At 39.6% G+C, this 20,184-nt stretch overlaps 1 protein-coding gene across 6 annotated transcripts in view; it reads right to left on the bottom strand.

The window, feature by feature from the left end:
• The window catches only part of CLYBL (citramalyl-CoA lyase), a 322,476-nt gene that overhangs the window by 280,432 nt on the left and 21,860 nt on the right, over positions 1-20,184 (bottom strand). For 2 of the 6 annotated variants that reach the window (XM_053663520.1, XM_053663523.1), the window contains exon 2: positions 19,375-19,443. The exons of the other annotated variants lie outside the window; for them this stretch is intronic. The gene's annotated coding sequence lies outside the window, so the exon portion shown is untranslated. The remainder of the gene's footprint in view (positions 1-19,374; positions 19,444-20,184) is intronic. 6 annotated transcript variants of the gene reach the window in all.

The raw sequence follows: 20,184 nt of genomic DNA, 5'->3' as shown, positions 1-20,184 counted from the left end.
GCGAGGGAGTGGGCGATTGGACAGGACCCAGCAGGCCCCAGTGGCGAGTGGCAGCAGAGGGCGCAGCCATTTCCCCGCTCTAACCCCACCTCCATATACAGCGTCATAATCCAGCGACCTAAGTGGCCCTGTCCCGGTGAACAACCTAAGGCTATGCTCTTCACCCAGCTGCGAGAAACAGCAGAGGGGGCCACCATTTCCCCGCTCTGACCCCAACCCCGCCTCCACATACAGCATCACAACCCAACGACCTGGGAGTCCAAGGCTCCACTCCTCATACTTAACGGGCGCAAAAAGACTAAAAATGGCTCAAGAAGATCTCAAAGCCCCAGAGCCTATAAATCTAAGTGATGAAGAAATAGCAAAACTCTCAGACGCACAGTTTAAAACATTGGTGATCAGGATCCTCACAGAACCGGTTGATTATAGCCACAAATTAGACAAACATATGAAGGCGAAACTAATTGAAATGAATGGAATTGCACAGGAAAACAATAGCGATGAAAAGGAAACAGAGACTCAAATCAATGGAGTGGACCAGAAGAAAGCAAATAATGGCCAAACAGAAAAGAGTCAAGAAGCAAGAATTCAAAAAAAATGAGGAGAGTCTTAGGAACCTCCAGGACATCTTTAAACGCTCCAACATCCGAATTATAGGGGTACCAGAAGGGGGGAAAGGAACAGCCACCAGTGGAAAACTTATTTGAACAAAGAATAAAGGAGAATTTCCCCAATCTGGCAAAGGAAATAGACTTCCAGGAAATCCAGGAAGCTCAGAGAGTCCCAAAGAAGTTGGACCCAAGAAGAAACACACCAAGGCACATCATCATTACATTAGCCAAGATTAAAATGAAGGAGAGAATCCTAGAAGCAGCAAGAGCTAAGGGGACAGTCACCTACAAAGGAGTTCCCATCAGACTATCAGCGGATTTCTCAAAAGGGACCTTATAGGCAAGAAGGGGCTAAAAAGAAATATTCCAAGTCATGAAATCCAAAGACCTACATCCAAGATTGCTCTATCCAGCAAAACTTTCATTTAGAATGGAAGGACAGATAAAGTGCTTCTCAGATAAGATCAAATTCAAGGAGTTCATCATCACCAAACCCTTATTATATGAAATGTTAAAGGGACTTATCTAAAAAAAAGAAGTTAAAAAAAAAAACATGAACAGTGAAAGGACAGCAAACTTACAGTTATAAACAACCACACCTAAAACAAAAGCAAACTAACGGGACAGCTAGATCAGGAGTGGAAACATAGAAATGAAGATCTCAAGGAGGGTTAGCAACAGGGGAGTGGGAGGAGGAGAAGGGGGGAGAAGGTACAGAAAATAAGTAGCATAGACAGTAAATAGAAAATAGATGGGGGGGCAAGAATCCTATGGGAAATATAGAATCTAAAGAACTTGAGACACATGGTCATAAACTAAAGGGGGGGTAATGGTGGGGATGGGGGTAGGGTGGAGGGGAATGAAGGGGGGGAATAGAACAACTATAACAGCATAATCAATAAAAAAATAAATTTAAAAAAAAAAAAGGAGTTTGCAATGGAGCAGTAAGACCCAAGACAGGGAGACAGGCAAGTGAATTCAGTTAGACAATACTTGATTATCTACTTGGCTAGGGGAACAGTCACCACATTGACCACTGGCAGTGCAAAGGTGACCAGAGGCCATCTGAAACAGTGGTTCTTCTCAGTGGGAAGGGGAGGAAGATTTTGTTTCTGTCACAATTGTGGGTCTGGGGGTTGCCAATGATATCAATGGATAGCATCAAGGGATGCTGCTAAACATCCTATAACACACAGGTCAATCTCAATATAGTGTTTCTGTGCTCCCAAAACAAAGTGTGACAGACTGGGTCATTTAGACAAGATTTTTTTTTTTTTCCTCACAATCCTGGAGAATAGCAGTCCAAGATCAAGTTGTCGGTAACATTGGTTTCTTCTGAGAGCTCTCTCCTTGGCTTACAGATGGTCACCCTCTCACTGTATCTTCACATGGTTTTTCTTTTTTGTTCCTGAATTTGTGTCCTAATCTCCTCTTATAAGGAAATCAGTCATCCTGGATCAGGGCCCATCCATAGGGCCCTGATTACCCAATTACCATTTTAAGACTCTATCTCCAAATACATTCACATCTGAGATTATTGGGGGTTAGGACTTCAACATGAATAGCATTGGGAGATCCACAACTTAGACTACCAACACCCCAAAATAAAAATGATTCAGTTCATTAAAAAGTTGTCCAGATATACAATGGAATATTACTTGACCAGAAAAAGAATAAAATCTTACCATTTATGTCAACATGGATGAACTTAGATGGTATTATGCTAAGTGAAATAAGTCAGATAAAGACAAATAGCATATGATTTCACTTATATGTGGAATCTAAAGAATCAAATGAACAAACAAAACAAACAGATTCATGGATACAGAGGACAAACTGAGAGTTGCCAGAGAGGATGAGGGAGAGAGAGCTAGGTAGAAAAGGAGAAGAAATTAAGAAGTACAAATTGGCAGTTAAAAAATTGTCATTGGGATGTAAAATACAGCATAGGGAATGTAGTCATTAATATTATAATAATTATGTATGGTGCCAGGTGGGTACTTAAATTATTGGGGAGGACTACTTTATAAATTATATAACTATCCAACCAGTATGCTGTATACCTGACAATAATATAAAATTAATATTTACTATCAAGTGTAATATAAAAAATTTTTTAAAGTAGATAAAAAATAAAACACCAATGCCCTGAATGATTCAAACTGAGGAGCAACCGGTACAGAATGGTGGCTGTTGATGGGCATTCCTTCAACTTCCTTTATTGCATGCCTAAATTTTTTTTGATGCCTAAATTTTAATGTGATTATGAATAAAGACAAAAACGAGATAATTTCCTGCTAACATGTCAGAAACGCATGTGTCCCTTGGTTAAGACTCCCACCAATTTAAGCAATTCCTTTCTCCTGCTTTTCTATTTTGTTGAAGATGGAGGTGTTGGCAGAAAACCTGAGAATGAAGATGATTATGGACACTAAATAACAAAGAAAGAAACTGCAAATCATGCTGATGAAAAGTCTGAAGATCTAGCCCTGGTTGGTACAGCTCAGTGGATTGAGTGCCAGCCTGAAAACCAAAAGGTCACTTGCTCAACCCAGGGCACACGCCTGGGTTGCAGGCCAGTATCCAGCGGTGAGAGGCAACAGATCAATGTGTCTCTCTCTCTCTTTCTCCCTCCCTTCCCTCTCTCTAAAAGTAAGTAAAATCTTTTTTTTAAGTTTTTTTTTAAAGAAACTCCTAAAGATCTGTAAACTTAAAAAATATTTCTTGTTATTTAGAATACATGAATATAATGCAATTAGTGCTTGGGCTTTTACCACCAGAGCAATGTGCAAACTGTGGGTGGGAGTGGGAACCCCCTTCCCACTAGAGGTTGCCTTGGGAAGCAGATAGAAGCACAGTATCCCAAACCTTCTAGCCCCTTCATACAGACCCACCACATTTTCTCTCCAAAGTCAAAGATTCTGGGTAAAGGGATGACTCTGGTGACTCCAGGGACAAATAAATTCCTGAGAGGAGGAACCCCATGAGCCCAAGGGACAAAGTACTCACGAAGGCCATGCCCAGAGAGCACCTGAGTTCAGTACATTGTAAATAAGCAATACTCTGGATTTGAACCAGGTAGTGGATTCAAGCAACTCACCGATGACTGCTTCCAGCTCTCCCATACCTGGCTTTGGCTGACAGCGACTGAACATTCCCAGTGACCAGGGCCCTCCTCACAGGATGTACACATTGGCCAAAGTTGCAGTACCGAAGGATCAGAGTGCACACAAGCTGAGTCCCCGCCTGCCCCCACAATCAGTATGAGCTTACCAACCAAACCTACCCACAGTCAGAGATAATAAAATGAGAATTCCTCCTAACAATTTCTCAGAATCATCTTGCATGTATCAGGATTTGGAACCCTTATGGCCTTCCTCCCAGGAATAGAGAGGGGTCCTCCTTGAGATATGTCCTATGGGTTTTCATTATCACAGTTGTACGTTTTGTGCATTGTTACATTTTATTTTAAAATTTCATTCAAAAGATTGGGGGGCATTATTTTTAAGTTTAATTTTAAAAGGTTGAATCTGACATTTTTTAAAATTTGAATTATGTACTTTATCTTTTTTTTTTAGATTTTATTTATTTACCTTTAGAGGGAAAGGGGAAGAGAGAGGGAGAGAAATATCAATGCATGGTTGCCTCTCATGCGTCCCCCGCTGGGAACTGGCCTGCAACCCAGGCAAGTGCCCCGACTAGGAATCAAACCATGATTTTTTGATTCACAGGCCCATGCTCAATCCACTGAGCTACACCAGCCAGGGCTGAATCTGACAACATTTTTAAAAAAATGAATGCAGCAATCTCAGAAACATTTCACCCCACTGAGTTCATCTTGGATTTTTTTAGTTCTATACTTTCCTCTCTTCTTCTGTTACAGGACTATTTTTAAGAAATCTTTTTTGTATAATAAAAATGGGAAGATGCATATAGTATCAATACCACAAAATAATTAGCTTTGGTCATTTGGTTCCTACCTTATTCATGTATAATTCACTTTAATCTGTGTTACAAATAATTATTTGTATTTTTTATATTTTATTTTAAATTATATTTTATTGATTATGCTATTAGAGCTGTCCTGATTTTTTCCTCCTTTGCCTGCCTCGACTCATGAGCCCCCACTTCCTCAGGCAATCCCCCCACCATTGTTTGTATCCATGGGTCATGTGTGTAAGTTCTTTGGTTACTCCATTTCCTGTACCTTACTTCCCCATAGCTATTCTGTAACTACCTATCTGTACTTCTTAATACCCTTACCTCTTCCCCCATCCTCCCCCACCCCCTTCCCATGTGGCAACCATCTGGTAATTACTTTTGCTGCTTTTAAGACACTCTCTTTATCTTTAACCTTTAGCATTTTAATTATGATGCGTCTTGGAGTAGGCCTCTTTGCACCCATCTTGTTTGGGACTCTGTGTTTCCTGGACTTGCATGTTTATTTCTTTCACCCAATTAAGGAAGATTTATTTCACTAATTTTTCAGATTTCCAACTTCTTGCTTTTTCTTTTCTTCTGGCACCCCTATTAGGTGAATGTTGGACCTCTTAAAGTTGTTCCAGAGGCTGCTTTTACTATTCTCGTTTTTGGGGGATTCTTTTTATTTCTTGTTGTTCTGCCTTATGTTCCAAATCATTGATTTGATTCTGTTTCATCCACTTCTTTGTTGTTTCCCTATAAATTGTTCTTTAATTCAATTAATGTATTCTTTGTTTCTAACTGGATCTTTTTTTTATGCTGTTGAGGGCCTCACTAAGCTCCTTGAGCATCCAGTGTTTTGAACTCTGAATCTGATAGATTGCTTATCTCCATTTCCTTTTGCATTTTTCTGGAGTTTCTATCTGTTCTTTCATTTGGGCCATGTTTCTTTGTCTCCTCATTTTGGCAGCCTCCCTGTGTTTGTTTCTATGTATTAAGGGGAACTGCTTTGACTCTGTGTCTTGGTTGTATAGCCTAAAGTAGTAGGTGTCCTATAGGGTCGAGTGGCACAGCCTCCCCTATCACTCAAGCTGGGTACTCAAGGTGCATACTTTGTGTGGGCTGAGTACACCCTCCTCTTATAGTTGCTTTTGGCAGAAGAATGGAAGGGATTTACCCAGGCCAGTCAGCTGCAAGGACTGGATATGACCACTGACCACAAGACCACCCTCAATGGAGGATGGTAGTCAGAGTGGTAGTGCTCCAACGTGGCCTGTAGCTGTTCACTGGGTATGCTGACCCTGGGATTTCCCAGCAGGTGAAGGCCAATGTCAGCTCCGTCCTTTGTTTTGCCCTGGGGACCCTGCCTGAGCTACATGTACATATAAGAATGTGTGGTGGCACGTGCAAATCCAAAGATTAAAGATGTGATTTCTTTAATTCCTTATTTGTTAGACTTCCATTCAGCTTGATTTTGTAGTTGTCAAGACTTCCATTCAGCTAGATTTCTGATGGTTCTGAGTTGTTGTTCTATATTTTACTTGTAATTTTGATGTGGTTGTGTGAAGAGGTTTATAAAGCAATCTGAGATGGCTGCAACTTGTGCTGGGCTTGGAGATTCCCAGGTGAGGCCAAACTGTGAATTTAAGCTGGCTGCCCCTAGTGAGGGGCCTGAGTCTTGCTCACTGAAGCCAGTTGTTGCTTGTTTGATAGGATTTAAGAAGTTGTGAATGGAAAACCAGCTTGGGTGGGCATGTAAGTTGGGTGTGGCAAAGTCTCTGGGTATCTCCAAGGAGGGTCAAATAGTATTAGCCAGATTGAGGGAGTCTCAGATATGGCACCAGCTTATCAGCTCTGTGAGGAGAGAGTTTAGCAAAGGGACAATGGCCTCTGCTTACTTTGATGCCAGACACTTCAGTCTCTCCCTGTGTACCACTGGTGCCATTCAAGCTGCTACTCCAGAGCTGGAGCTCAGAGGGAGTGAGTCTGAGCAGGTGAGTTCACGTGTAGGTTTTTTAAGAGGAATTGCTTGGAGATCCGGGAGTTTCTTCCACAGACTCAATCTCCACTGGTTTTTACAGCCAGAAGTTGTGGGGACTTATCTTCCTGGCACTGGATTCCTGGACTGGGGGCCTGCTATGGGTCTGGGACTCCTTGCTCCCAAGATAGCCCTCCCAGATTTTTATACACCACACATGGGTGTGGGACCAGCCAGTTCTGCACTGCGCCCCTCCTACCAGTCTGGATGTATGTGATTTCTCTAATTCTGTAGTTGTCAGACTTCCATTCAACCTGATTTTGTAGCTGTCAAAACTTCCATTCAACTAGATTTCTGATGGTTCTGAGTGGTGGTTGTTCTATATTTTAGTGGTTGTGTGAAGAGGCAAGCCATGTCTGCCTATGCTGCCATCTTGACCAGAAGAATTACTCATACTTTAAAATCAGCAAAAAGTATACCATGTCAGCTGGGGTTATATCACTGCAAACAAGGCATGATTATAGGCTTGCACTGGTAATTGGAGAAAAGATTTCAGCAGGATTGAAAGCAAGAATTTTCAGAGAAAACCCCGTAGACAAAAATCACATATTTTTCACATTTGTTATCTGGAAATACAGGTCATAAAACCAATAAATGAAAAGTCTATGTTAGAAAAACAATAAATGTGAAATAAAGTAAAAATGGGCAATGATTTTTTCTGTGAAGGGGAGGTTAAATCCTTTCATAAAGGGAACATTTTTTAGGAAATGCACCAGCATGAATCTTTGAATTTGCACCTGTCACCACACATTCATATACATACATGTGTGTATTTATGTATACATGTGTATATCAGGGTGTATGTATACATATTTCCAGAGCAATGAATATCCTACAGTCCTAAGACAAAATAACAAAAAAAAAAAAAATGACTATTAACTCATCAGTTTCCGGCCCCTTACTTTCTGATTGAGGACTTCAGGGCCACTTCATCACTTGTCAACTCCAAATCTACACTCACTTGTTCCTTTTAGATGATGTTGCATCTGTAAAACAGCAGTGTTTCTGACATATTGCAGCATGTTCTGCTAGGGATTCATCTTTAGAAGCACAGTTTAATAAAGGGTAGAAAGGGAGGAAACCTGCTGAATGTTTTTCACATCTACCAACTACTCAAAAGAACACTGTGTTAAAAAAATCACATTTTTACACTTCAAATACTTCATACTAGCATTAGCAATAATTCCAACTATTTAAAGCAAGTAGATACGGATTTAAATACAATATAAAAGTGTTGACACAACAAAAATACCTTAAGCCTAATATGGTGAAACTAGTGAAATAAAGATGACAATTTATGTCAATTAACATATAAAAATCATAAGAAACCTATTTGGCTCCAAACTACATTATTTTAAAAACTCATAATAAGATAAGTAAAAATATTAAATAGTTAAGTATGTGACTGTCCAGTCTATTTAATATTGTTCACAATTGTTCAAACTTCTCTTGTGAAAAAGAAATAAAATAATTGCTTTAAGTTAATAGTTGCTTTGAGCATCCATTTTCATGATTTAAAAAAATACCAAAAAAAAAAGACTTCCAGCCAAGATGGAAGTATTTGAAGTCATGAAAGGCAAGGACCTACATCCAAGATTACTCTGTCCAGCAAAGCTATCATTTAGAATTGAAAGGCAGATAAAGTACTTCCCAGATGAGATCAAGTTAAAGGAGTTCATCATCACCAAGCCATTATTATATGAAATGTTAAAGGGATTTATCTAACAAAAAGAAGATGATCAAAAATATGAACAGTAAAATGAAAACGAACTCACAGCTATTAACAATGGAACCTAAAACAAAAACAAACTAAGCGAACAACTAGAACAGGAAGAGAATCACAGAAATGGAGATCACATGGAGGGTTATCAGTGGGTAAGGGGAAGAAGGGAATAGGGGATAAGGTACAGAGAATAAGTAGCATAGAAGGTAGGTAGAAAACAGACAGGGGGAGGTCAAGAACAGTATGGGAAAAACAGAAGCCAAAGAACTTATATGTACAATCCATGGACATAAACTAAGGCGGGAGGAACACAGGTGGCAGGGGGTATGCAGGGCAGAAGGGAATAAAGGGTAGAGAAAAATGAGACAACTGAAATAGCATAATCAATAAAATATATTTTTAAAAAGGCCCATGGACAAAGCCAAAGGGGGGAAGTGGTGGTGGGAAAATGAAGACTACTGTATTGGAACCACAGTAATTTTTTTAATAGATAATAAAATAAAATACTAAAAAATTTTTTTTGAAACTTACTTTTCCAGTATCAAAAGTCGGATTAAAATTGGATCGCTCTGGGCCTTGGCCAGGTAGCTCAGTTGTTTAAAGCTCAGTTGATTAAAGCATTGTCCCAATACACCAAGGTTGTGGGTTTGATCCCTGGTCAGGGCACATACAAGAATCAACTGCTGAATGCATAAATAAGTGGAAAAACATATCCTTGTTCCTCTCTCTTTCTCTCTCTCTTTTCTCTCTGAGCTACCCTGCCAGGGCTGCTTGGCCCACCTTTAAAGATGGATTTTCATGCAGTATTTTCAGTGCAGAGATAGGAGTAGTTTAATATTTGGAAATTCTTACACCTAACCTTAGTTAGTACTTTGGTGTTCAGGTGAACACACTGCTAACTTCGGCAGCTTCCACTACCCTGGTACTTCAAAAAGGTTTAAATTAGACTTAGGATCTGTCTTATTAATAATGCTCCCTATTTCCACAGCGATCATAATACAGTGGTTAGGGCAAGAAGAGAATCCAGAATTTACCTATTCGCCAGCAGAACTATCATTTTACCTGTACACTAGCCAAGAAAATAAGATCCAAGCCATGCTGTGCACAAGTTAACGATACCTGCTGATATCCACTAAATGTCCTCTTTCAAACTTTGCCCCTTAGAATCAGACATCTCTCTCCAAAAAAGGAGAGACAGCAATGTCAAACAACCCTGGCAAGAGCAATGGGCTCATGGATGGGGAACAGGCAGCAAGCAGGGTGTCTAGGTCCACAGGAGCAGTTCATGCAGGCCAAGTTGCGGCCCAGGCCAGCCTAGGCCATACATTTGCTAATACCGCATAAGGTGAAGCTGTACCAGACCCAGCATGGCCTGCACCAGTTTTCAAGCATCATGGTCTAAAGGGTAATCTTTTCTTTAGACTACTTAATCAATATTTTCTTAGCAAGACTTTAAGACCTTGATAAAATTTAATAACCTTATTTATCCATACATTTAATAATCTGCAATATGGGTGAACAGCAGGTTATCTAAAGTAAGGTATTTATAGAAGTTGGTGTTAGTGTTTTGCTTGGGGAGACTAAATAGTTTTTTTGAAGATATAATTTTAGTTTCTAGTGAAAACACATACAAAGCTCTGAATTTCACATTATATAGAATCCTCAATCTCTTTTTCTGCCTTTCATGCATTGTGCATATATTTTCCATTAAGTTCTTTTCTTTAAGATTTTATTTATTTATTTTCAGAGAGAAGGGAAAGGAGGGAGAGAAAGAGAGGGAGAGAAAGATCAACATGTGGTTGCTTCTCATGCATCCCCCTACTGGGGATGTGGCCTGCAATGCAGGCATGTGCCATGACTGGGAATCAAACCAGCAAGCAACCCTTTGGTTCACAGGCCTGTGCTGAATCCTAGAGATATACCAGCCAGGGTTTCCATTAAGTTCCTGAACATGCTTATGATAGATGTTTTCAAGACTTTGTCTGTTAATTGCATCATCTGGATCATCTTGAGTTTGGTTTCAATCAATTGCTTTTTTCCCATTTCTTCATTTATATAGTGATTTTTTTCTGCTTTATTGATATAATTGCCATATAACATTGAATTAGTTTAAGACAAAGAACACAATGATTTCATATATGTTACATAGTGATTTTTTGATAGGACACTGGACATTATGATCAACACGTTACTGAGGCTCTGGATTATATATAGTGATTTTCGTTCTAGCAGACTGCTAACTTGGTTGAACACAAACACTAAACTCTATCTCCCCTATGGCGGGCAGCAGCTAAGATCTTTGCTCAGTCCTTTCAGCTTCCAGCTACTTTTTATCTCCAGTCCTGGATTTTTGCTATGTTGTATATGGGCTATAGGGTGTGTCCCCTCTGTAACCGCCTCCCCTCTGGGATTTTCCTCCTAACTTTCTAGCTACTCTGCCAGTCACCACCTGTACCTTCTAGCACCTCGATACAGTAAGGCTGTGACTCTGTGCCACTTGAGTTAGCTGAATTTGAGAGTGTCTATAGGTAAAAAGGCCCAAACTTGCAAACCTTACCCATTTTAGTTTGTCTTTTCAAGGGTTGCTACCTGATTTTGCTTGCTCTCCAGTACTTTATAATAATAGCTGGATTTTTTAAAAAATGTTATCTACAGGGGGATTGGTGCAATCAAGCTACTTCATCATTCATAAAGAAACTACTTCTTTACTCTTTTTAGTAGCTGCCTCATTACTATAGTGTATCCATATCATAATTTATTTAACAAATCCCCAATTAATAAACATTTTATATCAGTATCACTTTTGGTAATAATAAAAGAAACTTCCTTTCCAAAGGTGTCCAGACTAGATGGCTGAAAAGTCCAGAAATGGGCTTTAGCTCCTGCTTCCAATCCTCTGTAGGTATATGAATTTGGGCACCTCACCAAACTTCCCTGAATCTCATCTCTTCTCATCTGTATAATAGGCAAAAAAGTACTTTCCTCATGATAATATAAGTGTATATAAAGCGCAGTTCTTGTCACATAGAAAGAATTCAATAGAGTATACTCCTCCCCAAGAATAAGAAAAAGGGGAAGGCAGAGCTGGGGTTAAGATGACTAGTCCAGGGCAACTGGTGACAAGGAAAAAGAGAGGCCAAAAATAATGTCTTTATATGAGATAAGATTCCATCAAATGCTTTTTCTGTTCAGAACTACTTTGGTCAACACTTGTGAAATTAGGCAAAGCCTCTGCCTGTAACCTTTTTACATTTAGCACTCTTCTGAACCTTCTGAGCTCCTACCAGCCTGGTGCCTGAGTTACAGACACAGATTTTTTTTTTCAGGGACTGTACTAACCAGCTGCCCTCCTAAAGCTTCCTTCAACCCCAGGAAGACCATCCTCACAAACACATTTATGACTACACTACAAGGGGCTCTGGAGTAAAGACAAGGGAAAAGGCACAAAATAACAGGGTAGCTTTGAGACATTTCAATTTATCAGGACAATATCTCCCATTTTCCCTCTCAGAAAAACATTGCCTAAGTAGCCCAGATGACAATTAAAGAAGGAATGCCTAAAGGTGCATCTACAGGAGGGCGTGGGATGCCAGTATCCAGCATACTTCTGCTTGGTGGGAATAATCTACTTCCAGCCTGGGTTCCACTCACAGGGATGCAGAGCCAAGTGGCAGCAAGCAGGACCACCTAAATAGAAAGGCCACAGCCAGCCAACCAACCAGCTCTGGGCACCTCTCAGAGCCAGTAAGAGTGAGCAGAGCCTTTCTGCCATACAAATGGAGAAGACTCCACCTGGAGACTCTGAACAGGTATGTTAGCTTCAATTGAATAAACACCAGCTCCAAGCAGAAAGGCACATACTAGAATAGTGTGAGATCCTCAAGAGAAGATCAGCATAAATTCTCCTTGGAAAAGGAAGAAATCTCAAAAGCAATTGGGCTTAAAATAGGAACCTGAGCAACAGAACCTGGGACCCAAAGACAGCAAGTGTTTCTCCCAGATAATAATGATCTCTTGGTGTGAAGCCTCATCTCTCCAACCCAATACCATGTGTGTCTTCTGGAAAGAAATGGACCTTGATATGAAGGATAGAAATTTTACTGAATGCCTACAATGGCCTGGAGCCCCACCGAGTCATCTGTGAAATTTAAAAAAAAAGTATGTTTCCCATTGGCTACAGAAAGAGACAAATGAGTGGCCTGCAGACAAGTATCCCTCACCACAATAGCAACTCACAGCAGGAGGACTGCCACTGCGCAACAAGGACAGCTCTGACCAGATGGGAGGGCAGGCAACTAGGGGCAATTCAGGTAACACGTTAATCCTGGGATTTGGACTTGGAGCACTAAGATTTGAATAGTTACACCTGTACTAGCCAGGAGGTAAAGCCTGGAGCAGCCCGGTACATACATCATTCCACTCAGATTCTACAGACTGCTGATCTACAGAATGGATTCTCAAATTCTCAGTTAATCTGCCAGTTTTCTTCATGGTTTCTGTTTTAAAAAAACACCCTTAAGGTGAGCAGCAGAGATACTGAAGCTGGTCTAGCAAACTGTGAGGCTTCTATATTTGTCATTTCCACAGGCAGCTAAGAACCTGAATTCTGTCTCCACATAAGGGAACCCTCCACATTACCAGCCAAAGGGAAGCTGAAAATGACTCCCATTCCCCCTGCCCCAAGGGCTCTGTCACATTGGCGAAGCCTGTCACCTGCCCCAGCCTGGGAATTCAAAGTCAGCCACATACTCCCTATTTGTTTAATGTGTATACAGAACATACCATACAAAAAACTGGGTTAGACTCGGGGGAAGAAAGAGGGAAAACTGGTGGAAGAAACATCAATAACTTAAGATACGCAGATGACACCATCTTACTGGCAGAAAGTAGCAACAAGTTCATGTGACTTCTGATGAAGTGAAAGAAGAAAGTGCCAAAGCAGGGCTGCATTTGAATATCAAGAAGACAGAAGTCTTGACTACAGAAAAATACACAACTTTAATACAGACAAGAAAGACACTGAAAATGTTAAAGATTATGCTTACTTTGGTTCAGCCATCAATTCAAAGGGAGGCTGCAGCTAAGAAAGCAAGAAAAGACCGAGACTCGGAAGGGAAGCAGTGGGAGACTTACAAAAAATTACCAAAAGCAAAGATGTGTCATTAGAGACTAAGGTTGAAATCATTCACATTCTCATATTTCCAAATACTATGTACAGTTGCACAGTGAAGAAGGTTGACAGTAAAAGAACTGATTCATTTAAAACATGGTGCTGGGAGAATACTCTGTGGATACTCTGAACCACCAGAAAGGTGAACAGGTGGATCCTGAACAAATGAAGCCCAAAACATTGAGGGAGACAAAAATGAAAAACCTGAAGCTGTCCTACTTCAGGTCCATCGAGAGGAAGCAGGGATCTTTGGAAAAGACAGCATGCTGGGAAAACAGAAGGCAGCAGGAGACGATGGCCAAGTATTACATGGACTGACAGCAAAAAGAAGAGACAGGCAGGAGTCTACAGGAGCTGAGCAGGGCTGTTGAGGACTGAACATTGTGAACATTACTCATTCAGTCACCAGGTTTAGACATGTAAGACACACTAGAAGCAGGGATAGCTGTTCCAAAGTAAAGTTTCCATATAAGCTACGAGATTTTCAACCATCATCACAACTACCTTTTTTCCATAACTAACAAAAATATTCAGTTTTACTTACTGTGCTTGCAATATGGTTCCCTTGCCCTCCACCCTCATTTATGAAGGTGAAAAAAGAAAATAATATCACAATAAAGAGGAGGAAATAACTGGCCATTATTTCTGCCTTTTATAGTTAGATGTTTCATGGGATTTGCCCTCACCACATAACAACACATTTGTGATGCTGATATCCTAAGACTTTAAACTATATTACAAACTGATTACCATCCAGAAACTAAACCTATGGTTTACAAGCCTGTTCTGCCTTCCTTCAGGCCTTCCCTGCTTATAAACGACACCTTCCAGTGTCTTAAAGTATGAGAGGCAGCTAGCTCCAAATTCTCAGGCTGCTAATGGTTTCACATAAAATGAGCTCCTACAACTTTATTACCACACTGGTGCGAATTTGCAGGTGAGGGGCCACCAGGGAAAGGATGAGGGTATGTCTTTCACTCTTGGCTTCCTAACTTTTCCAAGTGCAAGGAACTTTTCCACTCAGTATTTCAAATGGTTGCTCCAACTCCCAAGGCTGCTGATTAAGCCAAATGGGTTGTACTATGTTACTCAGAGAAAGTAGGAGTAAGCCATCAAGTTTTCTCTCTGGAGAGAGAAGGGACATGAATTTGCATCCTAAATTATACCTATAAAGCTGATTAAGCAACCAATTCCTTATATTTTGACTTATATATACATTTAGTGGGTATCAGTCAATTTGCATATCGAGAAATAACTACTGGAAAATGTTTAATTTCACATTCCAATCAGGTAAGCCAGACATGATTTTTGTATGCATGAGACATGATACATGTATCTCACAACATAAAGATTAGCAAACTTGGAAAAGTGACCACATCACATACAAGTAAAAATGTCCTGACAGGTTCTGTAAACCACACAAGTCAGTACCTCTGCATTTATATGAAGTTTTAATAACATACAATATGCCAAATATAGCACCAATAAGCTGCTTATGCAAGAACTTCTTTAAAACAGGGCTGATTACCAGAAAATATGTAAAATTCATACATTCACATCATCTAACTTGGTATGACAATTTTCTTACCCTTGAAAGTGATTTATGGCAGACCAAATAGGTAATAGATGGTGGGTCTAAGAATATTTAGTAACATTATTTCTCCAGGAGGGCGGAGGGGAACACCCCCAAACCACACTAACTAAAAATAATTTCTCAATTTTCAAAAGCAGTCGACTAATATATAGTGAATGCTTAGTGGGAGGATATTTCTCGTGTCTTTTAGAAACAGAAAAGGTAAATTAACTTTTAAATGTCAATCATATGAAAAACAGTTCAATATGGCAGACTCTACTTTAAAACTGTTTTAAAAATTTAAATTCAAATAAAACAAAATTCCACATAAATGACTTCATAAAAACACCTTCAAAAACAACAAACTGAACTTAAAACTCACCCATAAAAGTTTTCCTGTTAACCTGGCTGGTATAGCTCAGTGGCTTGAGTGTGGGCCTGCGAACCACAGGATGGCAGTTCAATTCCCAGTCAGGGCACATGCCTGGGTTTCAGGCCAGTTCCCAGCAGGGGAATCACGAGAGGCAACCATACATTGATATTTGTCTCCTTCTCTCCTTCCCTTCCTCTCTAAAACTAAATAAATAAAATCTTTAAAAAAAAAGATACAGGAAACATTGTGCTTGGGATAATGATGCTTCAATACCCTTCAAAATGGGCAGCTTGGGGCTCACTTGCTCACACTCTCCCAGTTGCCATCAACTGCCCTGCCATGTTTTTAAAAAAAAAAAAAAGTTTTCCTGTTAAGACCAAAGATCTCCTAAAATCATTTGTCATAGGCTTAGGCTTAGAAGTGGTGAAAAGTAAACCAGCTGCCAAAAATTATTTACTTTGTAGCACAAACTACTAAGGATGTAACACCCACTAAGTGACTCACAGAGAACATGTAAGGTTAATTTATTCTGCATGTTTTTGGTTTTGCTTTCTGTTAAAATAATACTCATCACCATATTCAACTCTTTCTTCATTCATTTTATCTTAATCAACAATAGAAGCAAAGGAAGGAACATAGGAATAAAAAATGATGTGAGTGACAAGAAACAAACAAATCAGGACTTCTTGGTCAGAATTAAGAAAAACCTATTCATTGAGAATAAATCTATGACGACGTACATCATGAACACTTTTGTCCTCTCAAAAGGGTAGGATATATATGTGTGCACATATATGTACATATAAATTAAACTTGTACAAAATTTGCAAATAAAAGTATAGTATTAAAAATTAGAATTATTACATTTACTATATGTTCGACACATTTTTCTGTACATGGTCTCTTTTAGATCTTTTCATATTCAAAAGCACCAGCCAAAGCCCATAGCTCAAGTAAACACAAAACTGAAGCTTTGAGCAATGGAGCAGTGTCAGATAAACTGAAACTGTAGTAAGTCCTGCAAGTGTAGCAACAACAGGGCCTGGCTTGTTAGTCCTGAAAAAAAAAAATACAGTATAAATTCTTTGCAACTGAAGCTCTGGAATGTCACCTGTCTTAAATTACATCCACCTGGGATTATGTTCCAATGACCAATATGGGCAGATTACTGGAACTTGAAAACCTCACTTTTTTGGTAATTGACATTTAAACTGTTTGAAGTGTCTCATTAAGGTCTCTTAAGAAATTAACTGCAGATGTAAGAAACTAAGTGTATAGTACTCGGAGAAATGAAGTCACCTGAAGGCTCCAAATAACTAGAAGCATTTAAATGTAGTAAGTGCATTAGAAGGAAAGGATGAACTAGCCTGCCCCAGAGGCTGAAATTTCATCACTTTTTCTCTATTCCAATTAGGTTTCCTAGCACATTTTTAATGTAATTAAAAGAAGACAGGAAAGAAGTTGAAATGACACAGGCCAACTACCCAGACCAGAGTATAGAATGAAGAACTAACCTGATGGAGGCTAAGAGACATTAAACATCTCTACTGCTTCCCTGTTGCCAACAGGATGCAAAACATAGGCAGCAAAACCTCAGACATTTCTCAGTAGCAATATTTTTTCTATTATATCACCTTGGGCAAGGGAAACAAAAGAAAACATAAACAAATGGGACTACATCAAATTAAAAAGTTTTTGCACAACAAAGGAAACCATCAACAAAATGAAAAGACAACCCACTGAGCAAGAGAACATATTTGCCAATACATCTGATAAAGGGTTAATATACAAAATTCATAAAGAATTTATACAACTCAACACCAAAAAATAAGAATCTGAATAGACACTTTTCCATAGAGGACTTACAGATGGCCAACAGACATATGAAAAGATGCTCAACATCACTAATCATCAGAGAGATGCAAATTAAAACCACAAAGATATACCCCACATTTGTCAGAATGGCTACCATTAACAAATCAAACAAGTGTTGGCAATGATGTGGAGAAAAGGGAACCCTCCCTCGTGTCCTGTTGGTGGGAATGCAGACTGGTGTAGCTACTGTGGAAATCAGTGTGGAGTTGCCTCAAAAAATTAAAACAAACTGCCTTATGACCAACCTGAAGAAACCCGAAACAGTAATTTGAAAGAGTATATGCATCTACATGTTCATTGCAGCATTATTTACAACAGCCAAGACTTGGAAGCAGACCAAGTGTCTACCAGTAGGTACGTGGATAAAACAGCTGTGGTACATTTACACAACAGAATACTACTCCGCCATAAAAAGGAAATCTTATCCTTTGTGATAACATGGATGGACCTGGAGAACACTATGCTAAGTGAAATCAGCCAGTCACAGAAAGACAAATACTGTATGATTTCACTTATAATGTGGAATCTAATGAACAAAATGAACTAACCAAAATAGAGACAGACTCACAGACAACATACTGACAGCTAGAATGTGGGGGGCTGGGTAAGGAGGTTGGAGGGATGGCGGGGGACGGGGTGGGGAAGGATATAAATCTGTAATTCTAGGCTGGCCTTAGAGGCCCATCACAGCCTGGTGCCAACCTACCTGTTCAACTCTGTACACAGCCCCTCTGGCTCTAAGCACCCCATACAGTACAACGACCCACTCATAACTCTTACCATGCCTTTGCGCTTGCAGTTTCCTTGGTGAGGAATGCCCTTCCCTCTCCAATCATCCTTTTAAATCTGCACAGTGATCAACTTTCTTGGGAATAGTCCCCATGCTCTCTGAAAGTCACTCTGGTCTCTGCTTTACCACTTTCCATAATACATTCTGTTTAGTCAACATTTACTAAGAACCTACCATGGGCCAAGGCACTATGGTGACTACTCAAACAATAAGATAAAATAGTAGTAGAAGTACTCCTTTCAGGCTGTCTTCCCCAGCTACCTTAGACTGCATGTATATCTCACATGAGATGCACAGAAAAGACCCTCAGTTAATTTTTTTCCCTTTGCACTTCTTAGGAGCTGCCTACGTCTTAGGAGGGCATAGTTCTCGTTCTTTTCAGGAGAATGTATAAATGAATGACTGTATAACAAAAGAAATGTGTTACAGGTACCTCTTATTTAAAAAGAATACCACTGGTATGTTCTAGAATTTTTGTTGTAAAAGAATATTCTATGAAATACTTTTCCCATATACATCATAACAAACTCAATAATGAACTCTGCAAGAAAAGTTTTCTTCTTATAAAAATAAAAACACATTTAAAAACATAAAAAAAAAGAGAAAACCACATCAAGCAATAAACCATAGGATTATGAAGTTTCTTATCCCTCCTTGACAATAATCCTGGAAATAGCACCATTTTTACTAATTCCTGAAAAATAGTACACTAATTAGTAAAATGCACCTGTGTCAATAGTACTGTTTCTATCTTTAAAAGCCATTTCTTCATCTGTTGCCTGAGTCCTCACTTAGCATATTAAATGTTTGTGGAGCCTGAAACCTGCTCATCACTGCTGATCATTGGCTAGTTGCTAATGCTTCACGGTTCCCACATGCAGCAGAATGTGTGGAGCTTTCCAGCTGGTTTCAGAAACCTGGGTGTTAGCAGTTCTACCTAGGCACTGCAGAGAGACATAAATGAAAAAAACAACGGGCATCACACCAAGGACAGAACTCTGCCCCACATCAATGTGCGGTTTCATGAACTAACTTCGGATGGAGGAGACACTGCAGGAGAGGAGCTCTGGCTCTTCTCCAACAGCAGCTCAGTAATCCCCGTGTTGGCCATAAGAGTCTGCCATCGAAGTCAAGAATCCACACCTTCTATAACACCTCACTCTAGTAATAACCAGGGTGTCTTGGGTGAGAAGGGGTGGGGAAAAAAACAAAGAATATTTCAGAATGAAAGTGAATATTATTTCAGATCCTGCTAAGATTCCTTCATTGAACTGAAAGATAGTAACTTTTTTTAACACACCTTCCAGATGCTGTGTTGATGCTGAGTTGATCCTGAGTTGAAGGAAAGGTGTTCCATCAGTGAGAAATTCTGAAAGAAACAGAATGTACCTGTGACAGAAACACTGGCTGAGGAGGAACTTTCAACCACACGGACTCACACACTGGCCAGGTTCTCTTGGTGACACCTCACTAAGAGTGCTGGGGTAAAGCCATCTTCTGACTTTAAGAGACCTCCTCTACCCACAGCTCATTTACGTAAATGAATAATACAGACAGACATGTACCAAAGACACTCCTTTATGCTTCTGAAAACTCTTTCACAAAAAAAGAAAAAGGAATCTGAAAACAGACCTGGACTGTGTTCAAAAACTCAAGCCAAGAAACAACCTTCAGATTTGACATCTTAAATTAGCAGGAATGTTTAGACAAATCTATAATCTAGGAAAACATACATACACCCACATTCACACATAAAAAATATGCCTTTCCATCCTCTCAAGTAAATAATTGGTAATGAATTCCATTTATTGTGACCATATGATAATTTTTTAGTAAGAGAATTTAGTAAGAATTTTTTAGTAAGTGTTAGGCATGGTGAACATGAAGTTACCAGCCTAGTCTGAGGAGACCAAACATAAGAGGGAAATGTACCCATTCGTGCTGCATCATTAAACTAAGTGTGATAAAGAACAGGCGGGAGAAAAGTAGGGGTGGGAGGGAGGACATGCTTTAGATGGTGATCCCCCTCCCGAAGAAGGTGGCTTTCATCTATTTATTTTATAGTGGCTCCCCTTAACTTTACTTTGTTTTCATGGTTTTAGTTACCCAT

The sequence above is a fragment of the Artibeus jamaicensis genome, unplaced genomic scaffold (genome assembly GCF_021234435.1).
Source record: "Artibeus jamaicensis isolate MK-2021 breed Jamaican fruit bat unplaced genomic scaffold, CSHL_Jam_final contig_3197, whole genome shotgun sequence".
In the NCBI taxonomy this organism is placed as follows: domain Eukaryota; kingdom Metazoa; phylum Chordata; class Mammalia; order Chiroptera; family Phyllostomidae; genus Artibeus; species Artibeus jamaicensis.
Note: the sequence above shows the minus strand (reverse complement) of the source record. Positions and strands in the feature narration are given on the sequence as shown.